This window comes from Octopus sinensis, linkage group LG10 (genome assembly GCF_006345805.1).
Source record: "Octopus sinensis linkage group LG10, ASM634580v1, whole genome shotgun sequence".
Lineage (NCBI taxonomy): Eukaryota > Metazoa > Mollusca > Cephalopoda > Octopoda > Octopodidae > Octopus > Octopus sinensis.
In genome coordinates, this window is record NC_043006.1 from 66,217,366 (window position 1) to 66,229,865 (window position 12,500).

The following is a 12,500-nucleotide window of genomic DNA, read 5'->3' on the forward strand; positions in this document are numbered from 1 at the left end:
ATTATTATTATTATTATTATTATTATTATTATTATTATTATTATTATTATTATCATTATCATCATCATCATCATCATTATCATCATCATCATCATCATTATTATTATTATTATTATTATTATTATTATTATTATTATTATTATTATCCTCTTCTTTCAATTCTGTTTCCGTTTTTAGCCGAGTATCTTCCTGAGACTTATGCATTGGTAGGCTATTAAAATAAACACACCAGATTGTTCATTTACAAAATCATGTGTGAGAAAATAGAAAGGGAAGAAAGACAGGGAGAAAAGGAAAAAATAAAAGCATAAAAAAGTAAAAAAGAAAATGAAGGGAAAAAGGGAAAAAAATTCACAGCGATAATGCTCTTCTCAAGACGTTTGACGTACCAGCATGGACGGTAAGCCAGGGATCATCATATATATAAAAGCAAGTTGTCTATTTGTTTGTCTGTGTCAAGTTGTTGTCTACACCCGTTAACGAATTTTCGTGAAACTTTGCAAACATGCTAAAGTAACATCCAGTTTGTTACTAAGCTCATATAAGTTTAATAGGGCCCCTGGAAGGGATCCATATATATAACTATTAACAGCCAAGGGAAATAGCCCATTCCTTTTCCTAACCAAGGGAAATAACCCATTCATTTTCCTATGTCATTTGGTATAAATCAAATTGATTTAATTTGAACTGTTAGAGTTATTTTCGCAATTTATCCAGTACAACCCTTAAACAAGTAAACAATATTTTCCTAAACAACAGATCCACTTATTTCGGTTAGTGACTATTCACGAATGCACCATGAATGACGATGCCTTTCATGACACTTCGGCCAATTGACAATCGCTGCATGAAGAACCGTTCTGCTTTTAGTCAAATGCACTGTCATCACAAAAGTCACACCCTGTTTACATGTAGTATGTGGAGGCGCAATGGCCCAGTGGTTAGGGCAGCGGACTCGCGGTCGTAGGATCGCGGTTTCGATTCCCAGACCGGGCGTTGTGGGTGTTTATTGAGCGAAAACACCTAAAGCTCCACGAGGCTCCGGTAGGGATGGTGGTGATCCCTGCTGTACTCTTTCACCACAATTTTCTCTCACTCTTACTTCCTGTTTCTGTTGTACCTGTATTTCAAAGGGCCGGCCTTGTCACTCTCTGTGTCACGCTGAATATCCCCGAGAACTACGTTAAGGGTACACGTGTCTGTGGAGTGCTCAGCCACTTACACGTTAATTTCACGAGCAGGCTGTTCCGTTGATCGGATCAACCGGAACCCTCATCGTCGTAACCGACGGAGTGCTTCCACACATGTAGTATAAGTTCTTAAAATCTGTCTGTACATCTTGCATATTTCACGGAAGACAAAGCTCGAAACTTACTTCTGATCCACTAGAAACCACTTTGACGGATTTCTTCAAATTATTCCAATGTCGTCTATTTGCCCGAACACTGTCGTATGTAGAGGTCCCTATGTACTATACCTGGCTACACAATAGATGGAACAGACGCAATCAAGGAGCATGAGTTGAGGGCTGGGAAGAAGATACTGTATTCAGAAGTGGAGCCAGCGGGCGGGTGTACACTATGCATCCTAATCAGCAGGATTGTTTCTTTCTGCATCAACTGTTGCTCACTGTCAGAGGTTCTACATCATTCACAGCCTTTCGAAGACACAATTAGGAAGTCTGCACGACCTACATTAAGCTTGTGCCAAACATGGGACTACTGGAGGATGATGCTCACAGGGACCAGACACTGGAGGTAGCAGCCATCAGCAGAGCATTAAGTCAGCTGCGCCTGCTATTTTCTATCATGTTGATGACATATGGCTTGCGTGAACCTCTCAAGCTTTGCGCGACCCAAAGGATTTAAAGGCAAAACTCAGCCGAAATTACCACACTCAATAACGCCATTTACAATAAGTCATTACTTGACCTGGACACCTGAGTGCAAGCTATGGGAGGTCAAGGCAATTCCATATTTGGTCTGCCACAACCGGAGCAGGCAGTAAACAATCTCGCAATTGAGTACCTGCGAGAAATCAACAATGATATCGAGGAAATGACGGCGTATATAGCTGATAAAGAACACAAACTGATGGAAGACCAACTGGGTGTTTATAACACCATTATTTCGAGCATTGAAAATGAAAGAGTGGGAGTAGGGGTGTCTTTTCTTTCTGGATGCTCCAGTGGAACTGGCAAAACATTTGTCATCAACCTTCTTCTCGCTAAACTGCGCCAAGTGAAGCATTTCCTTAGCAACAGCATCAAGTGGAATAGCTGCAACTCTGCTAAGTGGTGACTGCACAGCTCATTCCTGTTTCAAACTCTCTTTGGACCTGTCCAAGAAAGAGAAGGCAAACTGCAACATCAGTCGTGGTTCTATAAAAGGCAAACTTCTGGGTGAATGCAGGCTGATCATCTGGGATGAAGCGACAATGAGCCATAAGGTTTCCTTTGAAGCTCTTGACATGACCCTTCAGGATTTGAGACACAACACCAGGCTCACGGGAGGTGCCAGAGTTTTGCTTGCAGGAGACTTTAGAGAAACCCTTTCCGTGGTCACAAAGGGGACAAGAGCTGATGAGGCAAATGCCAGCATAAATTCGTCCTACCTATGGAGCAGTGTGCAGAAGCTAAGACTCACAACTAGCATGAAATTGCAGCTCAGTGGTGATGATGCAGACAGAACCTTTTCAAAGCAACTTTTGGACGTCGATAACGGCACTTCGGGTGGCGAGAAGGATGGCTGGGTAAGCTTGCTTTTGGACATATAGTATCTGATATAAAGGAACTAATGAATAAGGTATTTCCTAATCTGAGGAATCAGTTTACAGAAGACTTGTACCATGTTAGCTCCAAAGAATGTGGCAATTGATGATTTGAACTAAAAACTTCTGGAACAGTTGCTAGGTGAGTGTCACATCTACAATTCCATTGACGCTGTACTCAACATCGATGAAGCTGTGAATTATCCACTTGAATTCTTGAATAGTCTAACACCACCCAGCCTCCTACTCACAACTTGTACCTTAAGATTGGGGCACCAGTTATGCTGCTTAGAAACCTCGATCCTTATAATAAAGGAGAAGATGCCAACAGCCTTGTAGACAACAATTTTGACTATTAAAGCAAGCGGTGAGCCTGTATTCATTCCTAGAATTCCACTTATTCCCTCGGATATGCTTTTCCAGTACAAGCACCTACAATTCCCGTTGAAACTGAGTTTTGTAATTAGCATTAACAAGGCACAGGGGCAGTCCTTGGATGTGGTAGGTCTGAACCTTGCAGAACCAGTTTTCTCCCATGGCCTACTTTACGTGGGATGCTCAAGAGTCGGCAACCCTAATCATTTGTGTATTTATGCCCCACAAGGAAAGACCAAAAATATTGTTTGTCAAGAAGATACCTATTTAAAACAGATACCTATTTAAAACAGCAATGTGTGATTAAGGAGAGAAATTTGACTGCTATTTCTAGTGTGTTAAGCGACCAGGACCCCGTAAAGGCTCCCTTGCTTGATTCGCAGCGGTGTTGGTTTACTGATGTGGTGTGAGTGGGAGAGTCGGTGAGAGGTAGGACATGTATGGGGAGGGGTAGAAGGAGGGAAGAGTAAGGTGATTATGTGGTGTGACTAATTGGTTAGTGAAAAAGTGTAGATGGATGGGGAGAGAGGGGTGGAAGATGAGCTGTTGTTGTTTCTGTTCGGCCTTTGGAACATACCACCCTCATCTCACCCTACTAGTCCCCACTACATCCCTAATAACTAGTTACTCGCATCCCCTCCATCCCCTTCTCTCATTCACCTCTCTCTGCAACTCTATCCCCAAATTATACGTCGCACACATACACACATACATACATACATACATACATACATACATACATACATACATACATATATACATACATACATACATACATACAAACATACATATATACATAAATACATACATACATATAGCTACGCACCCCTCTACACATACGTATACATACATGCACACATAGATACACCCACAAACATATACATAGATATACCCACAAACATATGCACACACACATATGCGCATATGTATGCACATACACACACACGCACACATACATATATGGATACACACATACACACATATAAATATACACAAGCAGAAATTTTTTCTTTTACTTATTTCAGTCATTTGACTGCGGCCATGCTGGAGCACCGCCGTAAGCCGAACAAATCGCCCCCCCCCAGACTTATTCATTGTAAGCCAAGTACTTATTCTAACGGCTCTTTTGCCGAGCCGCTAAGTTACGGGGACGTAAACACGCCAACATCGGTTGTCAAGCGATGGTGAGGGGACAAACACAGAAACACAAACACACACTCATAAACATATATATACGATTTTCTGCCTATAAAATCCTCTCACAAAGCTTTGGTCGGCTATAGTAGGAGACATTTACCCAAAGTGCCACTCAATGGGACTGAACCCGGAACCACACAGCCACTCCTGCGCCTATATATATATATATATATATATATATATATATATATATATATACAGTTACGATTCAGTTGAATTAGGTATTTAAATTAAGGCACCTTGCTAGTTCGGTATAATCTGCACACCCCAACAATATCATTTGTATAGGGCTATTTGTACCCAATATTTCTGTCGTGTATGTAGACAACGCAACCGATCTAAGTAATTCAAACATGTACTTTTATGAAGGTACTTTCTATAGTATTTCCGAAGTGCAGATTCCAAATTAGGTGAACAACCAGTCGCCATTCTTGATCGCTAAATCCACACGTTTTATTTTTCATTCTCTCTCTGTTTATTTTCTCTTATTTCTTTCTGTTGAAGAGCGTAGGCTCAAAACGTAAAAGACTTTCTCAGTTTCCCGAGCGTCAAACTAATATACCTGCTTGTTGTTCATACACCTGTCTTCGTCTTTTCTTTTTCTGTAAATTTCAACTATGTATGTATGTATGTATTATATATCAGCCTCTAATGACATGCATAAGATCTGGTCATCAAATCTAAGTAGAGACTTCAAACTTGAAATCTTCAAAGCCACAGTCGAACCAATTCTACTATATGGCTCAGAAACCTGGACGTTATCAAAGAAGCTTGAGAGGCGGTTGGATGGAACCTACACTCGCCTCCTTATGAGAGCTCAAAATCTTTCGTGGAATCGCCATCCAACCAAAATGCAAATATGTGGGAAACTACCACCTGTGTCATCTCTTGTGAAAGGTAGGAGAGTCCAGTTTGCTGGACATTGTTGTAGAGCTGAAAAAGAGGTAATTTCTACTCTTCTCCTCTGGAAGCCATCTACTCGCAATACTAGAGAGCGCACACTCTCCTACCCTAATGTAATCTCCAGGGATACAGGCATCCAGCAACAGGACCTCCGTAATGCCATGATGGACCGTGAAAAGTCTGGCGTAGCATGGTAAATTCCATTGTCTCGACCACAGTCGAACAATGATGATGATGAGTATTATATATATATATATATATATATATATATATATATATATATATATATATATATATATATATATATATATATATATATATATATGTACAAAGCGAGATAGGGGTTGTGAGTGTAACCCTCTATGGGATAACATATATCCAATGTATTGCCAGTAAAGCACCCAGAAATGCTAATACATAAATGCTAAGAATTGCAATGCAATTAATTCATTTATCGTATTATATGGGCGAAGGTAAAATGTTTTACCTCAAATTCATAATACAAAATAAGAAAATGGAGGAATATATTTTAATCAATCATCAACTACCAGATAATAAATTATGTGAATTAGTATTATCTGGTAGTTGATGATTGATTAAAATATATTCCTCCATTTTCTTATTTTGTATATATATATATATATATAGTGTAATAAATAAAATATATGCATACATACAAACATATATGTACGTACCTACATCTACATGTATATATACATGCATATATAAATATATATACACGTGAGTACAGGACACCACAACTAGACGTAGAACTCAACGAGAAACGAAAACGGAAAAACCATTTTTTTGCAACATATATATATGTATATATATATGTGTGTGTGTGTGTGTATATATATATATGGGTACAAGATGTCACCAACTGTGTAATCAACATGAAGTACGAAAACAAACGAGTTAAATAAGCAAATAACGAGAGAAAAAATGGAAAACAGGACAAGTAACACAAAGAACAACTCTTCATTAGTTGTCGGCTGTCTATCTACTCATTTTGATCAGTCATACACATACATATACGCATACATATATAAAAATAAATGTATATATACACACACACACATACACGCACGTACACACATATGTTACATATACAATAGGCTTCCACACAGTTTCTATGTAACAAACATAGGAGATTTACGACAGCGAGCTGGCAGAGTCTGATGAAATGCTTAGCGCCATTTTTACTGGTGCTCTACGTTCAGAGTTCAAATTCCGCCGAGGTCAACTTTGCCTTTTCTTTCATCCTTATACAGTTGATAAAATAAAAATTCAATCAAGTTCTGGGGTCAATATAACAGACTTACTCTGTCTCCCAAAACTGTGGGCTTCGTGCTAAAATTTGAACCCAAAATACACAAGATCTTAATTGAGAGCTGCGATAAGTTTCATGCTCTGATAATATAAAAGTCGGACGAGTTTGTATAATGTGTCATGTAATATCCGGCAGTCAATGAACCGTGGTACAAAAATAGTTGTGCTAGGGTAACGCATCACTGCCCTACACCGTTTTGAATATGTCCTTAAGCAGAACTGCCGTAATAGAATTTCTAGGCTCGCGAGCAAAACAACAGAGGGGGACCAACAAAATTTCTTAATTGACACCAAATTACAGATTAATCTTAGTTCTGTAGACCTGTGGCTTCTCGGGGCAACTGCCAGTAGTATTTCCGTCAGTTGAAGACGCGTAGCTTAGTAGTTAGGGTGTTATACTCATGACTGCAAGATTGTGGTTTCGATTCTCGGAGTGGGCGGTGCTTTATATTTTTGAGAAAAGTACTTCGTTTCCCGTTGCTCTACTCCACTCAATTGTAAATGAGTAATTCTGCGATGAACTCGTATCATATTTCCCATTCAAGGGAAATATTATGACCAGCCTCGGTCACTTATCCGCAATGGAAACCGGGTAAGTTGTCGTATAATTCCTAGGGCTTGAGACAGTTATGTTCTGTAATGTTGTTATTGTTGTTGTAGTTGATGGTGATGATGATGATGATGATGAAGATTGATGATAATGATGATCATGATGATGATCATCACGACGAACAAATGGGTGTAGCTACGCTCAAATAAATATACAAACATAGCTTACCGCGCCGTCACCACCACCACCACCACAACCACCACCATCAGCACAACGACCGCACCTTCACCACCATCATCACCACCACCACTACCACAGCCACCATGATCCCGACTACCACCCATATAACCACCACCACCACTACCACAGCCACCATGATCCCGACTACCACCCATATAACCACCACCACCACTACAACCACCACTAACGCCACAACGATGACCACGTTCTTTTGGAACAAATACTACCACCACTACTGCAATTACTGCCACAACTGATACTAGAACTTGCACAGTATCACCACCAACAAAAGAACCCCCTACATTACTACTACCACTACCACCACCACCCCTACAACTACTACTACTACTACTACTACTACTACTACTACTACTACTACGTTCTCACCCCCTCCCCCCGTCGCATCTCCTCGTGCTCGGCTCGATGACAACCATTTAGCGACATATTGTCTGCTTGTAACCTGATAGAAAGAGAGCGGTGGGGTGGGGAGGTGTAGTGAGAGGAGACTAGTGTGTCAGAAGAGGAGGGGGAGAAGGAGAGAGAGAGAGAGATGGAAGGTGAGGGAGAGGGAGGAGGAGTCATGTGACAGATGATGGTTGTGGTTGTTGTTGTTATTGCTGTTGTATTTTTTATCCCCAACGCAGTTCTGATCGAGCTATTCTCTGATCAAAGACAATCATTCTGTGACCATCACGCCATCTTCAATATATCGACGACTGCATTCTTCAATGCATTTTTCTTTGTGCCTTACTTTTATAAAACTGGTACAATGTGTTCTGAGGAATTTTGGTTATTATTTCTAGCAGATTAACTTAATACGTATCGTTGTCTCATGGTAATGAAAGTAGTAGTGATGGTAGTGGTGGAGGTTAGCAGTAATTGTAGTAGTAGTAGTAGTAGTAGTAGTAGTAGTAGTAGTAGTAGTAGTACCGCTGCAGTGGTGGCAGAGGCGACGGTGATGGTATTTCAAAAAGAGCTGCTTTCTGGCTGTTGGAATTATGGTCGCTCGGCATTGTAGGGATTAACGGATAATCTTGCCTCTCCTATTACAGAAACATTTCTCATGACAGACTAATTGGAAAAGGCGTTGCTGCCCCCGGAGGGTAGCGAGAGAGATGCGCTGGAACAACACTCTACCCACAGGGATCGCACTGGCGGACAGCAATCTCTGTCCCGATAGCGGTGAGCAGGGATATGGTCCGGGGCTCAAGAACTCCGTCGATGTCAAGTGTCACACCCTTAACCTAAAGTTGAAAACACTTGCCCAAGGTACTGCGCAGTGGAATTGAACTCAAAACTATGTGGTTGCGAAGCGAAGTTCTTATCCACACAGCCATGTTTGTTTGTACACACAAACACACACACACACACACACACACACACACACACACACACACCACACACACACACACACACACACACACACACACACACACACACACACACACACAGAATAAGATGGAATGGTTATGGTTGGAAAGTCTTTGATCATAGGTCAGTTGAATGTGAAAGAGACCGAGAGTTAAAAAACAACCGTGAAAGTTTGTCCGGTCTTGGCTCTCAATGAAATTCACATTAATTCTCCGAGAAATTACAGAGTGCAAAAGAATAAGAAAGAAAAGTGAACGAAATGAAATATAAAAGGAAGGAGACAAATAAGATGAATAAAAAAAAGCAAAGAAAAATACGATTAACATCAGAATAGTATTGGGGAGAGAGAGAGAGAGGGAGAGGGAGAGAGAGAGAGAGAGAGAGAGAGCAATGGAGAGGGAGAGAAAGACAGAGAGAGAGAGAGAGATTTTGACAAACTGATTGGCAGACAGAAAGACAAAGTGAAAATGAAATGAAGAGAGAGAGAGGGGGGGAAGCGAGTCAAAGAAAGAGAAAGAGTCAAAGAAGAGGCGAGATAGAGGGAGGAAGAGAAGGCGGGTGTGATAGGAATATATAGATAAGATAGAGGTAGAGAGAAAGAGAGAGAGAAATGCAGAAGAATTAAAGAAATAGGTACAGAGAAAGATTAGAAATTGAAATAGATAAGAAAGAGAGAAAGAAAGAATGGAAGAAAGAAAGAAAGAAATGAAGCAATATAAAAAAAGAACGAAACAAGAGGAAAGAATGACAGACAAGTTAAGAGAGAAAGAACGAGAGAGAGAGAGAGAGGCAAAGAGAAGAAAATTTAAAATAAGAAAGAGAGAGGCAGACAGTAAACAAAAATAGCCAAAAACAAACAAACAAACAAACTGAGAAGTAACAAAGTGAGAGAGAAGGTGAAAAAAAAAACGGGAAGAAGAGAAAGAAAGGAGAGAAAAACAACGGTATGAAAGAAAGAGCAAGAGATAAAAACACTTTTCCAGCTAAAAGCAGACATATTGGAAATGGTGGAAAATAGAAACAATTTTGTCTTGTCATTTGATAAATGATTATCGAATCGTGTATACTTCGCTGTTATAAATACACTTAGATGTTGATTATAACCAAAATATATATTTTTTACACTGGGCTGTTATTCTTGTTTCTCTGCGCGCTTTTACATTTATATATATATATGTATGTATGTATGTATGTATGTATGTATGTATGTATGTATGTATGTATGTATGTATGTATGTATTCGTATAGATGTGTGCGTAATTTTTTTAGAAAAAAACTTTTGTTACGTATATTTTCTGCTATTTTCATAACATTTTGATATCTCTGACGTTTTCAGGAGGGGGGGCGGGTTCTGATTTTGTATTTACTTAATTTTTTTTCTTTTTTACTTACATTCTTCTCTTGGGTCGAAAAAGAAAGAAACGAAACGATTCACATCGTACATGAAAACGCATACACGTGCACATAGACACATACATAAACACACAAAGATATATGTATGTACGTATGTATGCATGTGTGTATATATGTGCATATATATTATATATATATATATATATATATATATATATATATATATATATATATATATATATATATATATATATATATGTATGTATCTATGTGCTATCTACATATTTGTCCATCTACTACCCATTTATGTGTATATATACATACATGTGTGTGTGTGTATGTAAGTTCGTATGTATGTATATACATATATGTACATATACACATATGTGTGTCAGTGTGTGTATACATATACGCGCATACACTGATGATAAAAAAGACAGATAGTTACACACATCGATGCACACATACATTCATACACAGATACATACACACACATACATATATACGCACATTCTTTCATACATACGTACATAGATATATACATACGTACATACAAACATGCATGCATAAATCACGGCGTTTTTTCTGCGATTTTCTTTCTGTCTACTTAAGTAGTGTCTATAAATGACAGGGTGTAGAAATTGCCCCCAAGGGAAGAAAAGGTCAGAAGAGGGATTTTTGCTCCCTAATCTTCGACTCTGTACTTAGTTAGGTGTATGGTGTGTGCGCGCGTGTGAGTATATATATATATATATATATATATATATATATATATATATTTACATACGCACACACATACAAACGTGTGAATTTGCTAATATATGCTTGGCAAATATCTATTCTGTTTTTGCGTGTGAATATCTGAGCATCTCCGAATATTTGCATGTATGTATATATATATATATATATATATATATATATATATATATATATATATACATATATATATACGTGTGTGTGTGTGTGGTGGTGTATTTATATATATGTATATAAATACGTATATATATATATGTATAAGTATATATATATATATATATATATAGATATATATATATATATATATATATATATATATATATATATATATATATGTTTATACACACATATATATAATTTGAGATAAAGTTAGAAAATGAGGAGATTAATAACAGTTACATCCGTGATATATATATATATATGTACTAAAGTATGAGTTATAACGATACACACACACACATTGTTATATGTATACACATTTATGTATGTATATATTTTCTGTATATATATATATATATATATATATATATGTTTGTGTGTGTGTGTGTGTGTGTGTGTGTGTGCATGCGTGTATATGTGTTGCCATATTTATTTATATATGCTTATGAATGTGTACGTGTGGTAACGACTGCGTGGGCGCGTGTGTAATCAGAGATTAAAAAGTAAATTGGATTGTCTCTAATCTGATGAGATGTGAAAACGGTATTAAAATATATGCATTATACACCCACCCCACCTACACGAACATATACGCACACACACACACACACAAGCACACACTTTCATTTGTGTGTATGCATATGTTTGTGTGAGTTTATGTGTAAGAGATTGGTATATGTGATTAATAATTTATTTTAGTATGTGCATAAATGTGTGTGGGAGTATATATATATATATATAAATTCATGCAACGTATATGAAATGCGTATATACGTATATATGTACTTATATGCATATACATACATGCACACATGTACATACATACATACATACATACATATATATATATATATTATATATATATATATATATATAATACCTATATACATTTACATCTGTTTGTACACACACACACATGCACACACATGTACATTTATACAAGTGTTCGTGAACTTTCTAGGCCTTTCCAATTTGATCATATTGACACTGAAAGTGAAGATGCGGCAGTGATTTAAGAAGGAAAACGATTACTTATGTAAGTGGAGTGATTTTCAAAGTGCTGCGTTCTGCACGAAAACGGTTTCGTCAGTAGACCATTCCGTGCTTGGAGAGTGAGGAACGTTACGGATGTGGCGGAAGATGGAGACGCGGTTTCATTTTGAGAAATTACGCAGTAAAATCCCTCACGAAGCGTAATGGTGGCTATATTAGCGACACATGTCCAATCGAGAGAAATCTGTACGCCTGTGAGTTGGCGTTTGTTGCTGGTGAGGAAAACTGGAACAATTAGTCGGATGATCATCTTTTTGATGTGATCTGGAACATAGGTGTTAAATTCGTCGAATTTTGGTTGGCAGGATTGTAGTATTAACCAGATCTTGCTGGACAAACCATAAACAGCAGCAGCTCTTCGTTTGATAACCCGACCGCATCATCCTGTATGATTTTTTTTCAAATCCTTCATCGTTTGCAGGAGCCACAACATCTTTCTGAA

The 12,500-nt window shown here is 38.2% G+C and overlaps 1 long non-coding RNA gene across 1 annotated transcript in view; it reads left to right on the top strand.

Annotated features, from left to right (window-relative positions):
• Positions 1-6,192: 6,192 nt before the first annotated feature.
• Positions 6,193-12,500, top strand: part of LOC118764983 — an 18,242-nt gene continuing 11,934 nt past the window's right edge. The window contains exons 1-2 of the long non-coding RNA XR_005000823.1: positions 6,193-6,205; positions 9,194-9,198. This is a non-coding gene — a long non-coding RNA (uncharacterized LOC118764983). The remainder of the gene's footprint in view (positions 6,206-9,193; positions 9,199-12,500) is intronic.